The sequence below is a fragment of the Echiichthys vipera genome (genome assembly GCF_963691815.1).
Source record: "Echiichthys vipera genome assembly, chromosome: 7".
NCBI lineage: Eukaryota > Metazoa > Chordata > Actinopteri > Perciformes > Trachinidae > Echiichthys > Echiichthys vipera.
In genome coordinates, this window is record NC_139832.1 from 16473504 (window position 1) to 16487388 (window position 13885).

Sequence of the window (13885 nt, forward strand, 5' to 3'; positions counted from 1 at the left end):
TTATAAATCCATTTTCATCTTGCTTGAAATCCATGCAACAACCTCATTTCAGCTAATCTCAGTCAACCAGCTTCTGGATGGCAACTCAAACCAAAAACCCCCTTGTCTTCTTGCCAAAGCAGAATTATCACAGTGATAACTGTGTCACTTGCTCTCAGTGTTTGATTCTGTGGCTGCAGAGGGCTACCACTGCTAAGCCTGAGATAATGCATGTGTGTAACATGCACTGAGAGAAGAGAGCAGGGCTGGCTTGCAGCAGATTGAACTAAGAGGAAATGTTGCTTTTAAAGTCACATGAGCGCATTCAGCAGAGTCTTGGTTGATCCTGGGCTACTGTATGATGTTAGTGCAGTTCTGCTCTGAGGGCAAACTGGTGCTGTGTATCAGGACATGCAAATGGCTCCAAGCAATTAATGTCCAGAACAGCTGAAATAAAGTTTACTGTCTAAAAGGTGAAAGTACTCTTAGTCTGTGGATTTGATGTTTTATTTGAGTTTTTATTTTCATTTCCTCATTCTCATTTTGCAGGCCTGATTAATGGAAATGTACAGGATTATTAAGCCTTTAAGGCTGGGAATTGATTCACTGTTGAACATTATTCCCGCTTGTGGCATTTTCGTGATGCTTGAACATAACAGTAATAATATTTCAGCTAAATGAAAAAGCAGTCCCCTGCTGTTAAATAAGAGAAAATGGCATAGCTGAGCATTAAGAGACAACTTTGAGCTTGTTTTATCCTAAAACACGTCCAGCTGTTGTCCATCTGTGGTTTTGAGCCTGTAGGGGGCTAAAGTACTATTACCGTGTCTATTTAGACAACAATTTGCGCGAATGTTTGAGCGCCTCGAGGCCACCATACATCGGCAGCGGCGCTGCAGTGCGCGCAGTGGGCGTGCGCACGCCCCGGAGTGCTGCTGCGCGCCCCCGCCTGTATGTGTGTGTGTGTGCGCGCGCGCGTGTGTGTGTGTGTGAACCGTTGGGAGAGGAGAGGAGAGGACCAGTGAGGCAGAGGAGACAAGTGCAAAGAGGCTCGGCGCTGAACGGGAGTCCACGTAAACAAACACAGTAGACGGTCGCAGTTCGGTCGCAGGAGACTGAAGATACAGAACAGGCTTCGTGTTTCGCACCGCCGAGGGAGGAGATAAGGTGAGCTAAATGATGCCATTCATAACAAACACGTGCCGTATAGCGTACAGTTCACTGTCAAGAGTTTGTGGGGAGAGAAGCGGCACGTTGAGTTGGAAGCTGTAGGGCTGAGAGCGAGAGCAATGTCTTTCTATCCTGAGCGCAAAGACACGGAGGCTGTTTTTTTTTTCCAAAGATGAATCTCTAAAAAAACAAATGTACAAGACACATTGACGTGTTAGCCTTCAGCTCGTGGTCGTCAGAGAGAGCAGGTGCAGGTGTACATGTTCTGGGGCGCGACTGTCAAATGTGTGCTGCTTAAAGGATGCTGAGAGGAATCATTGACACTTGTCTTCTTCCAGTCTGAACCTTTGATATGATCTAGTCCTTTGCTTCACGATTCGCACATTACACCCTCTAAGTAAAGATATATATACATATAGATGTATAGATAGATAGATCTGTTGTGATTGACAGTTTTTTATTATCCTGTGTTGATGAAATAGCTGTGCTCTTACACAAAATCCCTCATGCCCTAAGCTGATTTGCTCCCCACATGTTTAATTCCCTTCATATTCATTTCATAACTCTGCCTTGTTTTGACTCACCAGTCAGTTTGTTTAGTCTAATTTCCTTCATTACACTCAATCTGATTACGATAGCCCCCCGAGATTCACATTTACATCCCATGCCGTTTAATATACAAGCCAAACAATTGCTTTACTGGAAATTAAAAAAAACACCACATTCCCACCCAAATCCTCCGCTCACTCCCCCCTAATCCCTCCCTCCCTAACTCTGTCTCCTCTTGGTCAAAGCTTCAGTCAAGGGGGAACTCACCATCATGCAACAACACCCCCACCCCTCTTCCACCGCTCATCCCCAGACACTTTCACATACACACACACCCAAACACACATGCCTCAGCTGCACACTTTCGCTGCCTGCTCAGATAGTCATATTAATGCAATGCTAATGACCCCAGCTTTATTGTGTGAAGCTCTTGTTCTTACTTTTGCTCTGAAAGGGCTGACACACTTTCTAGTAATGTTTATTCACTGCAGGCAGACTATTGTTAATCTGTCTAAGAAGATAACAATATCCCCCTATCCCTGCCTTATGTCTCGTTTGCATTGATTCTCAAACAGGCGGCAAATTTTGCGATACCGTTTTACTTAAATGCATAACCCTGACTGTGGTCACTTCAGTCACATCTTCTCTGTGGTGAGCCAGGATGTTGCTTGAGCCTATAGGGAGCCACGATTCTGCAGCTTCTGGAGCTCTACTGACAGGACATTTCAGGATCATTTGACCAATGTGGAGAAATCGGGACAAGATATTGACCTACATTGTGCTGCCATCTTTACTTTCACCCTCAGCACAAATGGTACCAGGCGGGGAGATTTGCATAACTAAGGGATTATCATGACACACGTTGGCCGGAGTTATTGTGAGAGCACCAGTCAGTCACACTGCTGACCTAAAACTGCGGGGGCTATGGGAAAAGCTTGGGTGTTGGAGGGAAAATGTCACTAATTTCATTCTGTGGGCCGCAAAAACACGCAGACTATTCCGCGAGAAGCGGTCAACGCGCCCTCTGTAAGCGGCCGTCTGTGGCATTATGAACTCCGCCAACCGCAGGATGGGTACAAAGTGTCTCATACATAGAAAGACTTGTTCTGTGTCACTTGCGGGGATGATGATGATGATGACATCATTTCAACTGATCTGAACCTGAGAGGCTTTCACTCATTCATTTCACCAAAGGACGCAATTCATTTATGTCATAAAAATGTTTCTTTCATGTATTCAAAGATGGGATGATTAAAATGACCCCAACAAACAAAGTCCCCTGTACTGTATGGCTTTGGACCGTTTCAAAGGATGCTTCTGGTTAATTACAACTTTGGTCCTCCCTTTGTGGTTTTGACCGTCATTTCTGTGATTTGTTTTGTACTCACCAAACTAATTGCTGAGATCTGGGAAAAGGGTGTCATTGCTACAAAGAAGTCTAAAAGGGTAAGAAATAAGGGAACCAACTAGAGCTGAAAGGATTGATTCAATCAATCAGTTGAGTTGCTGAAAGGCAGAAAATGTATTGACCATTATTTTGATAATCAAGTAATCGTTTTAGTTATTTTTCAAGGATGATTGTAAACTGCAATAGTGCTGCCCCCTCTTAATCGATAAGTTGACTAATCGTCATCATTTTTGTCATAGTACACTAAGATTAGATAGTCACTTTTAATGCTTTTTGTCATGCTGGAAGACTTATTTCCAGTATACCTTTGAGCACATCTCTGTTTTTTTATTTTTTAAAAGATTATTTTTTGGCCTTTTCATGCCTTTTTTTGATTGGACAGCGTGTGACAGGAAACAGGGGCGAGAGATAGAGGGCGACATGCAGCAAAGGGCCACAGGTTGGAATCGAACCCTTTTAGCCTCTGTGTACTGTATGCGCATGTCTTTTAAACACAAGATTCAAAGTGGTGTTTTTGCATGATCCTTTCGGGAGATTTCCAATTTTACAGATCTGTTGATGAGTGTCGACTAATAATTTAATTTATCAAGCGAAGGCCGAAACTGCATATATTTAAGTTTTGGTTTAAAGGTCGAAAAACAAGCAATTTGTAGACGTAATAGTCGACATAATGTGGGCCATTGTAACAGGCATTTTTTGCTATTTTCTGACATTTCACAGACAAAACAATTCATCAATTAATTGATAATAGTCGGTAATTGAAACATCATCGTTAGTTTCAAACCAGCTCAGTTTGCAAACAAGTCAACAGATTAGCCAGATAATCTAAACCACTTTATTTGGAGGTAAACCTGCAAGTGAACATGCACAAAAACGGTTCTTTGCGTAAAACCTTTTGTGCGTACAACTACAATAAGTACGTTGGGTCAGAGTTCAACTAGTGTGTTGGCCTGTTGACAAACGGACAGTTTGAGTTAAGGTTTTCCTTTGTTTTCACTTCCAGATAAGTTTCTCTAACCTTGTGGTTTGTTTACAACCTGCATCTCACTACCCGTGCTTGTGTTTCCTGCCCTGTCTGGCTTCTTTTTAGCACTGTTGGGCATGTTCTCAGATCTGAGTGCAGTGTTAACATTACTGGTAGCAGTTATGACCAAAACTAGAAAACTTATGCCCTAATCGAAGAAATTGTCCTTCAGAAAGTGCTGCAATAATTAATTTTTCATTGAGTGGCTCATGCACATATAAACAAGACACCAGCATAGGTCACTCCAGCTGATTGACTGAATGATTGACTGTGCTCTGGAGGCACGTGTACTCGGACTAGGAAACGATCTGCTGTGTGAATAGAAGAGCTGTGCAGCTCAGCTGTGATGAGGCAAAATCTCCGGGGACTGATGGAGGCCCATGCCTATCCATTTGGTTCACTGTGATGTGGCACTTTTTTCCCATTGGGCCAGTCACACACAGCAGCACAGCCTGACATCACCTGGACCTCCTTGTCACAAGCATGTTCGTCTCATTTTGGGACTGATGAGCGCCTCATTAGAGGACCTCGGGAGCGCTCCCCCCCCCCCCTTCCCCCTTCTTCACGGCTGCTTGAACACTTGCCTTTGTAATTTTTGGTTTTTAATTTGGACAAATGTATTCAGGGCTAGATGAGTACATGCAAAGAAGGACATACATGTTCATTATACACACACAAACACACACTTTCTCTCTCCCTCTCTGTGTGCGGGGCCTTCATGGTTGCAAGCTGGTGGGTGCAATTAGAGTTTCACACTCAGTTAGGCAGCAGTCTCTAATGGGGATTGACACGTTCCTGAGAATCCAGTCCACACAGCTGCAACTGTTGATGTTTACATACTAGACCTCTATTATATTATGAGGAGTGGATGATGTGAAATGACTAAGGGAAATTGATAATATAGATGATTTATGTGCTGCTCACAACGAGACTCAAACTGGTTTTCTGTGTAATAAGATAAAAAAAAGATATGGCGATACCCTCCTCCTGCACCAACAACACAGCTTCAGTGATTATACTGAGTTATTGTGATGAGTGGGTAAATCAAAACAGGAAATAAAAAAATTTAAAAATCCAAAATCAAATCAAAGTAATTTAATAAGAAATATCCTCTAGTTTCAGCTTCTTAGATGTGAGGATTTGCTGCTTTTCCCTGTTTTATTACAATTGTAAATTGACCATCTTGCAGTTAGTGATTGGTTGGTTGAACAAAACAAGCAATTCAAAGACATTCTGGGTTCTGGGAACTTGTGATTTCACTATTTTTGTTATTGAATATAATATTCAACAAATAAACTGAATGGAAATTAATACTAAATTGCAGCCCTTTGTTGAAATAATTATTTTTAAATAAAGCAATTTTCATCAACCAGGGGTTTTTCAATCTAAACAATATCATAAGAAAGAGTTTGGTGACTTGGATCATGGATGTTGTCTTCACCACAGTTGCCGTCATTGCAGTCTGGTTAGGATTCCTCCTTCATTGTTCATCATTCAGGAGGCTTTAATGAGGAGGCAGTTTGTCTCCTCCTCTCCAAAACAAATGGACCAGGTGATTGAAACGGGTAAAAACCCTTAACAAAGCAGTTTCCGATTTAAAATCTGTGTTTCTCAGATGAGGTTCAGCACACAAAGGATGTCCCATAGGGGCAATATGGCGCAGACAACCAAATGTAACAGACCATTGAATAAAATTATAGATTTCTCTGGGTTTAAACATTGTTGGAAACATAATGTAGTACACAACTCAACAAAATATATATCACAGGTCTAGTAATTTTTAGACATTTTGATGCGGGAAAGTAACATATAATACCTTTAAGGATTATTCATTATATCCCAAGTACAACTGAAAACGTTTTAATATTGAGGAACAATAAATTGCTTGAGTAATTTTTTCTTTAAACCAAAAGGGCCAACATTTCTCAGGTTTTAGCTTCTTAAATGTGAATATTTACTTTCTTTTAGTTGTCCATGATAGTAAACTTTGGATTTTGGACAAAACAACCAACTTGAATATGTCAACTTGGGCTCTGTGAAATCAAGTAGTTAATCAGCAGAATCATCCGTAATGAAAAATGTTGTTAGTTGCAGCCCTAATTTCAAGATCTATTAATCACAGGTAGTGTTTTGTGTGAATTAGAGTGATTAACTGTTTTTTTAAGGTTGCATTATTTTGGACAGCAGTAGTATGGACAGATGGTGGATGGGTAGCGGTCAGTGCGGATGTCCCCAGACAGCTCACTGTGATGGAATCATTACACCAGAGCTTTACACCATGACAGTCATCAAGCCCAATCACTCAAGGTTGCCCGGGGGAACACTATTATCGCCTGTGTCGGGTTATTACACCCCTTTGTGAGAACAAAGCATTTAGAGAGGCTCTTTTCTGTCCAAACCAACTGCCAGGGAGTGACAGCGATAGAGACCCTTTTGAAGCGGGAGGTTAGAGTAATGAAACGTAATGTTGTGGGTTTTATGTTCCCTCTCTACCCCCAGTAGAGCGCTTGACAGGTTAAATTAGCTGCATGTACCACTACATCTGGCTCCCAGTCAACCTTGACTTCAGGGGCTTGATATAAACAAATGAAGATGAGACTTGAGATGTGCGCTCAGAGTATATTTACTGAATGCTCAGAAGACGATCTGCTGTCTTGCCACCCACTTAAAACAAGTGGAGGGAGGGAAAGGAAAAGTGGGAGTGTTTTTAATACTTTCAGGGTTGCAGGAGGGAGGAGGGATGGATCATGTACCTCAGTCGACGCTAAGAAGGGGGCTGGGGGAACAAAGGGGGTCTGTTTTTTCTTTCTGCACTGGCGGGGCGGCTGTCCTTGCCTCTTTCTTGCAGTATAGGGGGGTGATGCAGGGTTATGGCTGAGGAGGTCCACTATAGAGACTCTGGTGTTGGGTATTTGAGCACACAGTTGTTCTTGCTGAAGAGGATTGGAGAGGCAGTCCTCGCTACAGAGAGCCTCCGGCCCTGTTCAATCTCAGGCCAACTTTGGATGGGCAGCAGATGTTGGAGAGGTAGTTGGTTTTATAGTAGCATCACATAACAAGGGCCACTGCTTCCCTTTCCAGTCCTGAACACAACAGGAGGTGGGCATTGCGCCACCGGCAGGGTGTAGGCTCGCCAAAATGACAGAGAATTCAGGAAATGTGTGCACTTGAATGCTTTCTAGTCTGTTCTCAAGCCTCCATCTTCCTCCTATTTGCATAGAGCTTAAGAGTACCTTTCCTGCACACCCCACTCTCTGTTGGCACAGTGATGCAGCCCACTTGTGTTGTCTAATGGCTCAGCAAATACATCGCCAGAGCTCTTATTCTGCTTTTAACTCTGGAGATTTTAAAGAGTGGGCCCTGCCAAGGAATCCACCACAAGCCTCCACACTCTCACCAGCCTATTATTGAACGTTGCATCGAATAAACTTGTAGAAGTCGGGGTCTGTACAGAGAAGCGAAGCGAAGGTGTAGATTATCTTTGTCTCCCAGCACATGATGCAACAGGGATTGAATCAACAGAAAAGAAGGAGACACTTAGCTGTCAGCTCATGAATAAAGTTGACATGGAAACACAAAGTGGCTTTTCCATGGTTCAGGAGGCTCACTGACCTAAAGGTCTTATTTAGGCCAGGCCGTCTAATGCCCTTACCCTCTGCTCCACCCTCTACCCCCTCCCACACCCCGTCCAAGGGACACCATGTTAGCAGCTCAGCAGCCACCACTGAAGGGCCCTTAATCCAAGGGGAATGACAGTTTGGCTCTAGATGCTGTTTCTGTGGCGCTGAGACCAATGGGCTTTTCTTTCCCTCTTTTTCATCTCTTAAACCCCCCAAACACAGCCACAGGAATCCTGGGAAAAAAAATTCTCCCGGGAGAAACAAAGAAATGAGATGGTAAACAAATCCCAGTGTAGATCTGAGATTCCTCCATTCAATAGAAGATAAACGTGCATGTCCTTTGAGATATCAAAAGCACAACATACAATACTAGTTGTGGTTGCTTTGTTGTTGCTTTTTCTTTTTTTTTTATTGTCCTGGTGCCACGTGTTGTGTAAAAACCTATAATCTATAATCTTTGTCCAGGCATGAAAATGATTAGGGAAGATTTAGGTCAGAGACCATTAGAATCATAAAATTTGGTGTTTCTGTCACACCAGATCCCCTTTCCTTCCTTTACACCAATCAGCTGAGTTGTCCAGACATCACATGTGGAAAAGAGGTCCAGACGGGCCAATAGTGGCCATTGATACAACAATGAGCATCAGACATGTTTGCCAGACATCATTCCCCTTTCAAGGCTGATCACGCTGCCATTCTGATGTGCAGTAAACACTGGAAAAAGTCAGACGCTACATTAACATGGTTGTTGTTTAGCCTAATTTACTTTGACTGAATATTAAAAATCTTTAGTTCTGAAATCTGTCAATTGATTTTGTTCAGTTGATCAACAGAGGATTTTCAGACCTATTTTTCCTGTAACAACACAGATTTTAGCATTTGTCAGGATTCTCATTATATTAAGGACATAATTTCAGAGGAAAATTGCCGGTGATATAATAATCAACATATTCATGACAAAGAAAAATACAATTAAAAAAAATTGAAATTCACAATACATAGCTGGTTAACCAAGTATGTGATAAAATGCTGCCATATTTTAAAAGAATATGTCTTTAGACCCATGAATGTAAATTTTATTTATCAACAAAAAAACAAGGACATCCAGCATGGAGATGACTGTGTTTAGGCCCTGTGCCAAAGCAATTTAAGATCAATTGCGGGCAATGGAATAGCAATCAGTATCTTCCCTTGCGGTCAGTCCTTTGCTGGTTTCTCAGCACTGGGCGACTTTAGAAGCTGCAAGAATGTAATTGTCATTAAGATAATTCCTTGCTGTGGGCTAGCTGGGTCTGGCTGTGAGGACGGGAGGATGGACAAATGGCAACTTCATTTATCATGATCTCCTCTGAGGCTGGCCGGCCTGATAACCCAATCAAATGTCTAGTGTGGCTGAGAGCTCTCTGAGCCAACACTAGGCTTTTTCAGCTCTCTGTTTGTCTCTCTGTCTATGTGGAAATATCAATGAGTCTTTGTCAGTGTGCCACGGTTTATAGCCAAAGCCTCACGGTGTTAAGAGCCTGAAGTCTCTCAAAGCAGAAATGACACTAAAAATCTCAGAAGCAAAAATCGTCTTTTCCATGTGCTCCATTTCCTGTATATTTTATCACAATCACACCATTGTATATGTGGACCTTGGCAATGAATAGCATTCCTTATATTGGTTTTCGTTGGTATTATTCTGGCAAGGGTTGAAAAGACTTTGGTCTGAAGTAGACCTAATGCTCGGGTCTTCAAGGTTGGTTGGTTTCGGGCCTCTCAGGACTCAAGTCACAATGACCACGTCCCTGTATGAGCAGAACCATGGTGGACATGTTACTCAAAGGAGTTACTGCGTGACAGAAAGCACGCCTCCATAGATCCTGTGAGAGAAAAAGAGGCCACTTTCACTCACTGGTCATTTGTGATGTGTCACTGAGGTGGAATTCATACAGCTCATAGTTCCGAAATCAGTATCTTGATTGTAGTTGACATTTCAGGGTATGTAGAAGGCTCAGCTTAGAGTCAAGGGGCACTCTTTAGATGTTCAGCACTGCATTCATGAAATGTGATTGGTGTGGAATAATAGATCAAATTGTTCATGTACTGAGGGGCTGCAATGTGCTGCTGCACTCACTCTTGGCTTATATGCATTTTGTTGGATATCTAATCTACATTTAAGTGCACATCTGGGGCTTTTACATAATTGTCAAAACCACTATCTCAGTAAAAAAAAATCAGTTCCCCTTGATTGAATGATAATGATTAAAACTGGAGTTTCATTTCCAAGCCAAAGATCCTGATATGCACAGTGGTTATGGAATTATTAAAACCTGTTTTATAATCTCAGTTTGTAGCCATGAGATTTAAATAAAGGAGCAGTCACTGCCCTGAGAGCAGATTATGTACTGATCTCCACCACTATCTTTCTCTGACTCTCTTTGTTCCTCTGAGTATTTCCTTTCTAACCCTCTTCCTTTAATATCTCTCTCAGAATATGTTTCATATCTACTTTTGCCATGCTGGCACCGGCTATTTGTAAATCCATTACTGACTTCAGAAGTCATGAAGTTGGATAGCATTTCTTCTATACAGAACTTAGCTGCCAATCCTCTAAAATTAAAATATGACATTAATTTATTGACCATATGTGGAGAAATATGAGTTTCACAGTTAGCCTAGTTAGTTAGTGGGGAATTTGATTATGTTAATGTATCTCGTCATTTTAATTTGAGGTGTTTTTTTCTGTGACGCAATGTAAAACCTTCATAGTTCACATTATATTTTAACATAATTTTGGTCAGGTGTCAATTGCAGGGTGTAAATATTTAGTAACACCTAATCTCAACACAATTACTAGTTTTGTGGTGCAATTTAGTGCTGCTTAAGTCACACCATAGTAAACAAGACATTACAACAATGGCTTCAAGTACTGCATGATCAGGTAACAATGAAAATAAGTGTTTTCACATTTTCTCTTATTTCTTCCCTTTCACTGGATTTGTTAAAAGGATAAATAATATAATACATTAATAATAAGATTAATATATTAATAATATGACTCGCTCATTAGGGAGTTTGAGGGAAAAAACTATCTGATTTCACCCCAGAAATGTTCATATTACATACAGTCATCTGGGTCCATGTTATGTTATTCTAATTCTGGGATTTTACATGTTGAAACAGTCATATCCAGGGGTAAAGCCTTAGGCAAACTGGTAGCATTCATTATATTCATCAATGCATATTTAATGAATCTATAGATTACCCTGTTGCCAACATTGCCTTTAAACATAGGCGCCGCTCACTGATATAGTGTCTAATCAGACCAGAATAGGGGAACTACATGGAACTCGAACTGAGTGGATTCTCCACGGTCATCAGCGGTGAAAAAAAATCTAATTAAGCCTTGGGCGTCCCAAGTCAAACTCCCCAGGATTACCCTGGCCCTGCACTCAAAACCCAACCCTGGGAGAGAGTGATAACTAGACTCCCATAATCTGAACCCAGCGGTGGGGGTTAGGGGTTTGATGATGAAATCCTTGCAAACCTACAAACCCACCTGAAGTAATGGTTGTCGTCACCACAGCTTCGGCAGTATTTCAGTCACGTCTGCTAGGAAGCAGCGCGGCATATCAGGAAAATAAAGTTTGAATCAATGATCACAGTTTCAGGAGTTAATGTTTGACACCACAGCAGGAAATGTGCATATATTTACAGTAACATCAGTGTGTTTTGGGGAGATAATGATAGAAAAACTGATTTCATGCAGAGTTTCATCCGTATAGCTCACAATCCCCCGTGCTTTGAAGTCAAATTAGAAGTGTGTCTGTATGGGTGGAAGCGACAGACAGATTAGAGAGAGCATTTTAAACCACCCCCTCCTTTCGTCCTCCTCCTCAAATCTGCTTTTTGAGACAAAATAAAACCCTGCAAGGAACCTTTTGTGCCCAACTTGAGGCTTTGGATTGGATGTACACTTTGAATTTTAGGGTTTGCTTTTCACTCACTCTTTTGTTTTAGTGTCATTGAGTGAAAGTACATGTTTACTGTGGTCATTGCTTTTTAACAGTCCTTGAAGAGTGTTCATTTGTGAGGAGAATGACTCACAACAGGAGGCCGCTATTGATCAGGTGTTTGCCTAAAGGAAGTAGGAATGAAGGGAGGAAGAGGTGAAGAGGGTGAGGAGGTCAGGTTGGGGTGAGAGACGGGGAAGAGCCAGTGACCAGGACATGCTCTCCTTCTCACCGGGATGCAGCCAAGTCTGAAATATGGCTCTTTTCTTTTGATCCTGGAAACAATGCCCCTGCTGGAGACATGAGGATATGTCCTCTCCCCATGTGTCCTTTCCCATGTCTCCAAGGTATCATTGACCTGTAACCATTTGAATACGGGCTCTGGTTTTCTATTATCACTATATCAATGACTTTACTTCAACAATAACACGACAAAAGTTAAAAAGTTGCTTGTCACCTCTTCTTGCCTTCTCAGGGGATTTGATTGTTTGCGAGTTGTTTTTCCCAGTCTTGCATTAAAATGCAGCAGGAGTGAGAGCTGAATATGCTATTTGGCGTCAAAACAAAAGTACCAGAATTTGTTTCACAAGCTCCGTTTATCTAAGCTGTGATTAAAACAAAATGGGACTTTGGATATGAATTTCGAGTGGAAGCAGAGCGTTAGCAGCAGTGGCAGGGCTGCGTCCTTGACAGCCCTGTTGAATGAATTTCTTCCAAATGGCTGGTTTAAAGAATGAAAAGAAGAGGTTTGAATAAAACTTACTACTGATCGAAAGTGCCACTGTGATGGCGGTCCATTTTTACCCTATAATGTCTTGTGAAACTATCCCTTTTTATCACTGTGACTCATATTGTGTGGAATTGAAGCATAATGAAGTAGGTGGCCACAGAGAGAGCACCGGGACAGCTCGTCATAGCACTTTAGTTTGATTGACATAGCACTTCTTCTTTCACATCAGACATGGTAAAATGGCATAAAAGTGGCTCTTTTACATAACATTGGACAACTGCATGCCTAACCTCCTTCATTCACCACTGGGCCTCTGTGAATTCAAATTGGAGCAACCTCAACATATCTGTGTTTTGTAATGCTAAAATTAGCAGAATCTGAGGCATGTGCTTGATATGCTAATAAGATTGTGTGAGTGTTGGTTTTCCAATTTACCCTGGATATTTGCCAGGACTGACTTCTTAAATGAGCCTAGATTCTTAAATTAGAAATGTGTGGGTGTTGGTTGGACATTTATTTGTGGAAATATGAATGGGCGATATGGGCATATATGTCATTCATTTTATATCAATACATTGTGATAAAGTACTGTCTGGAAAATCAATTGATATAATCATGCTTAAAGGTTAATTTGAGATTGTTGTTGATGAAATAATCCAATGTGAATGTCTTAAATACCTGACAAATGAAGGCACATATTCACAATGCGTTGTCTTATAATCTTACAACTTGCTTATAAAGCAACAAAACATACCATACCTTGTTGCAGCATCTGTCAGGTTGTCACTAGTCTTTTTCATACTTATGTCCTAATTGTTTTATCTACTGTATGTCCTCTGTAATGTCATGTGATTATGTTGATTGTCAGCTTCAAATGTTTTTGTTTTGTATTCATCTGTTCTAGCCTGACACAGTAGCTTGTCAGCTGATTCCTGTTTCATCTGCGTTCTTGTTATTTTAATGGATAATTTACCATTTGGCCAGGGACAACAGTTGAAAATGAACACTTTCATGTTTACAGTGATATTGATCATTGTAAATGTAAAGTGACAGTCAGAAAGGGAAAATTATGTGCACTGCTGCTGTAAGCAAGTAAGTATATATATAAATCATACTTAAATTTTTTGGCCCAGATCAAAGTCCAATCCAACACTTATATTTACTGAAATGTGGATTAAATATGCATCTGACACATTGAAATAGCAGCTGTCGCCAACTTAATCTGACACACCTTGTTTTTCAAAAAGTACTTCATCCAAATACTGGAGGTCTCGTTTCATCATAGGAATAACATTTTTGCCTGGAGAATGGAACTCCTGAAATTAACATAACATGATCACATCGAGAGAACATTGCTGTGTTGGACTTGTTGGAACTAAAGAAACAATTGTTGGTACTGAGTAGAGGTTC

General features: G+C 41.2%; 1 protein-coding gene across 3 annotated transcripts in view; it reads left to right on the forward strand.

The window, feature by feature from the left end:
* The first annotated feature begins 1070 nt into the window (after positions 1–1070).
* The window catches only part of LOC310949609 (neuronal cell adhesion molecule-like), a 72960-nt gene continuing 60145 nt past the window's right edge, over positions 1071–13885 (forward strand). For all 3 annotated transcript variants that reach the window (XM_083917101.1, XM_083917103.1, XM_083917102.1), the window contains exon 1: positions 1071–1146. The gene's annotated coding sequence lies outside the window, so the exon portion shown is untranslated. The remainder of the gene's footprint in view (positions 1147–13885) is intronic.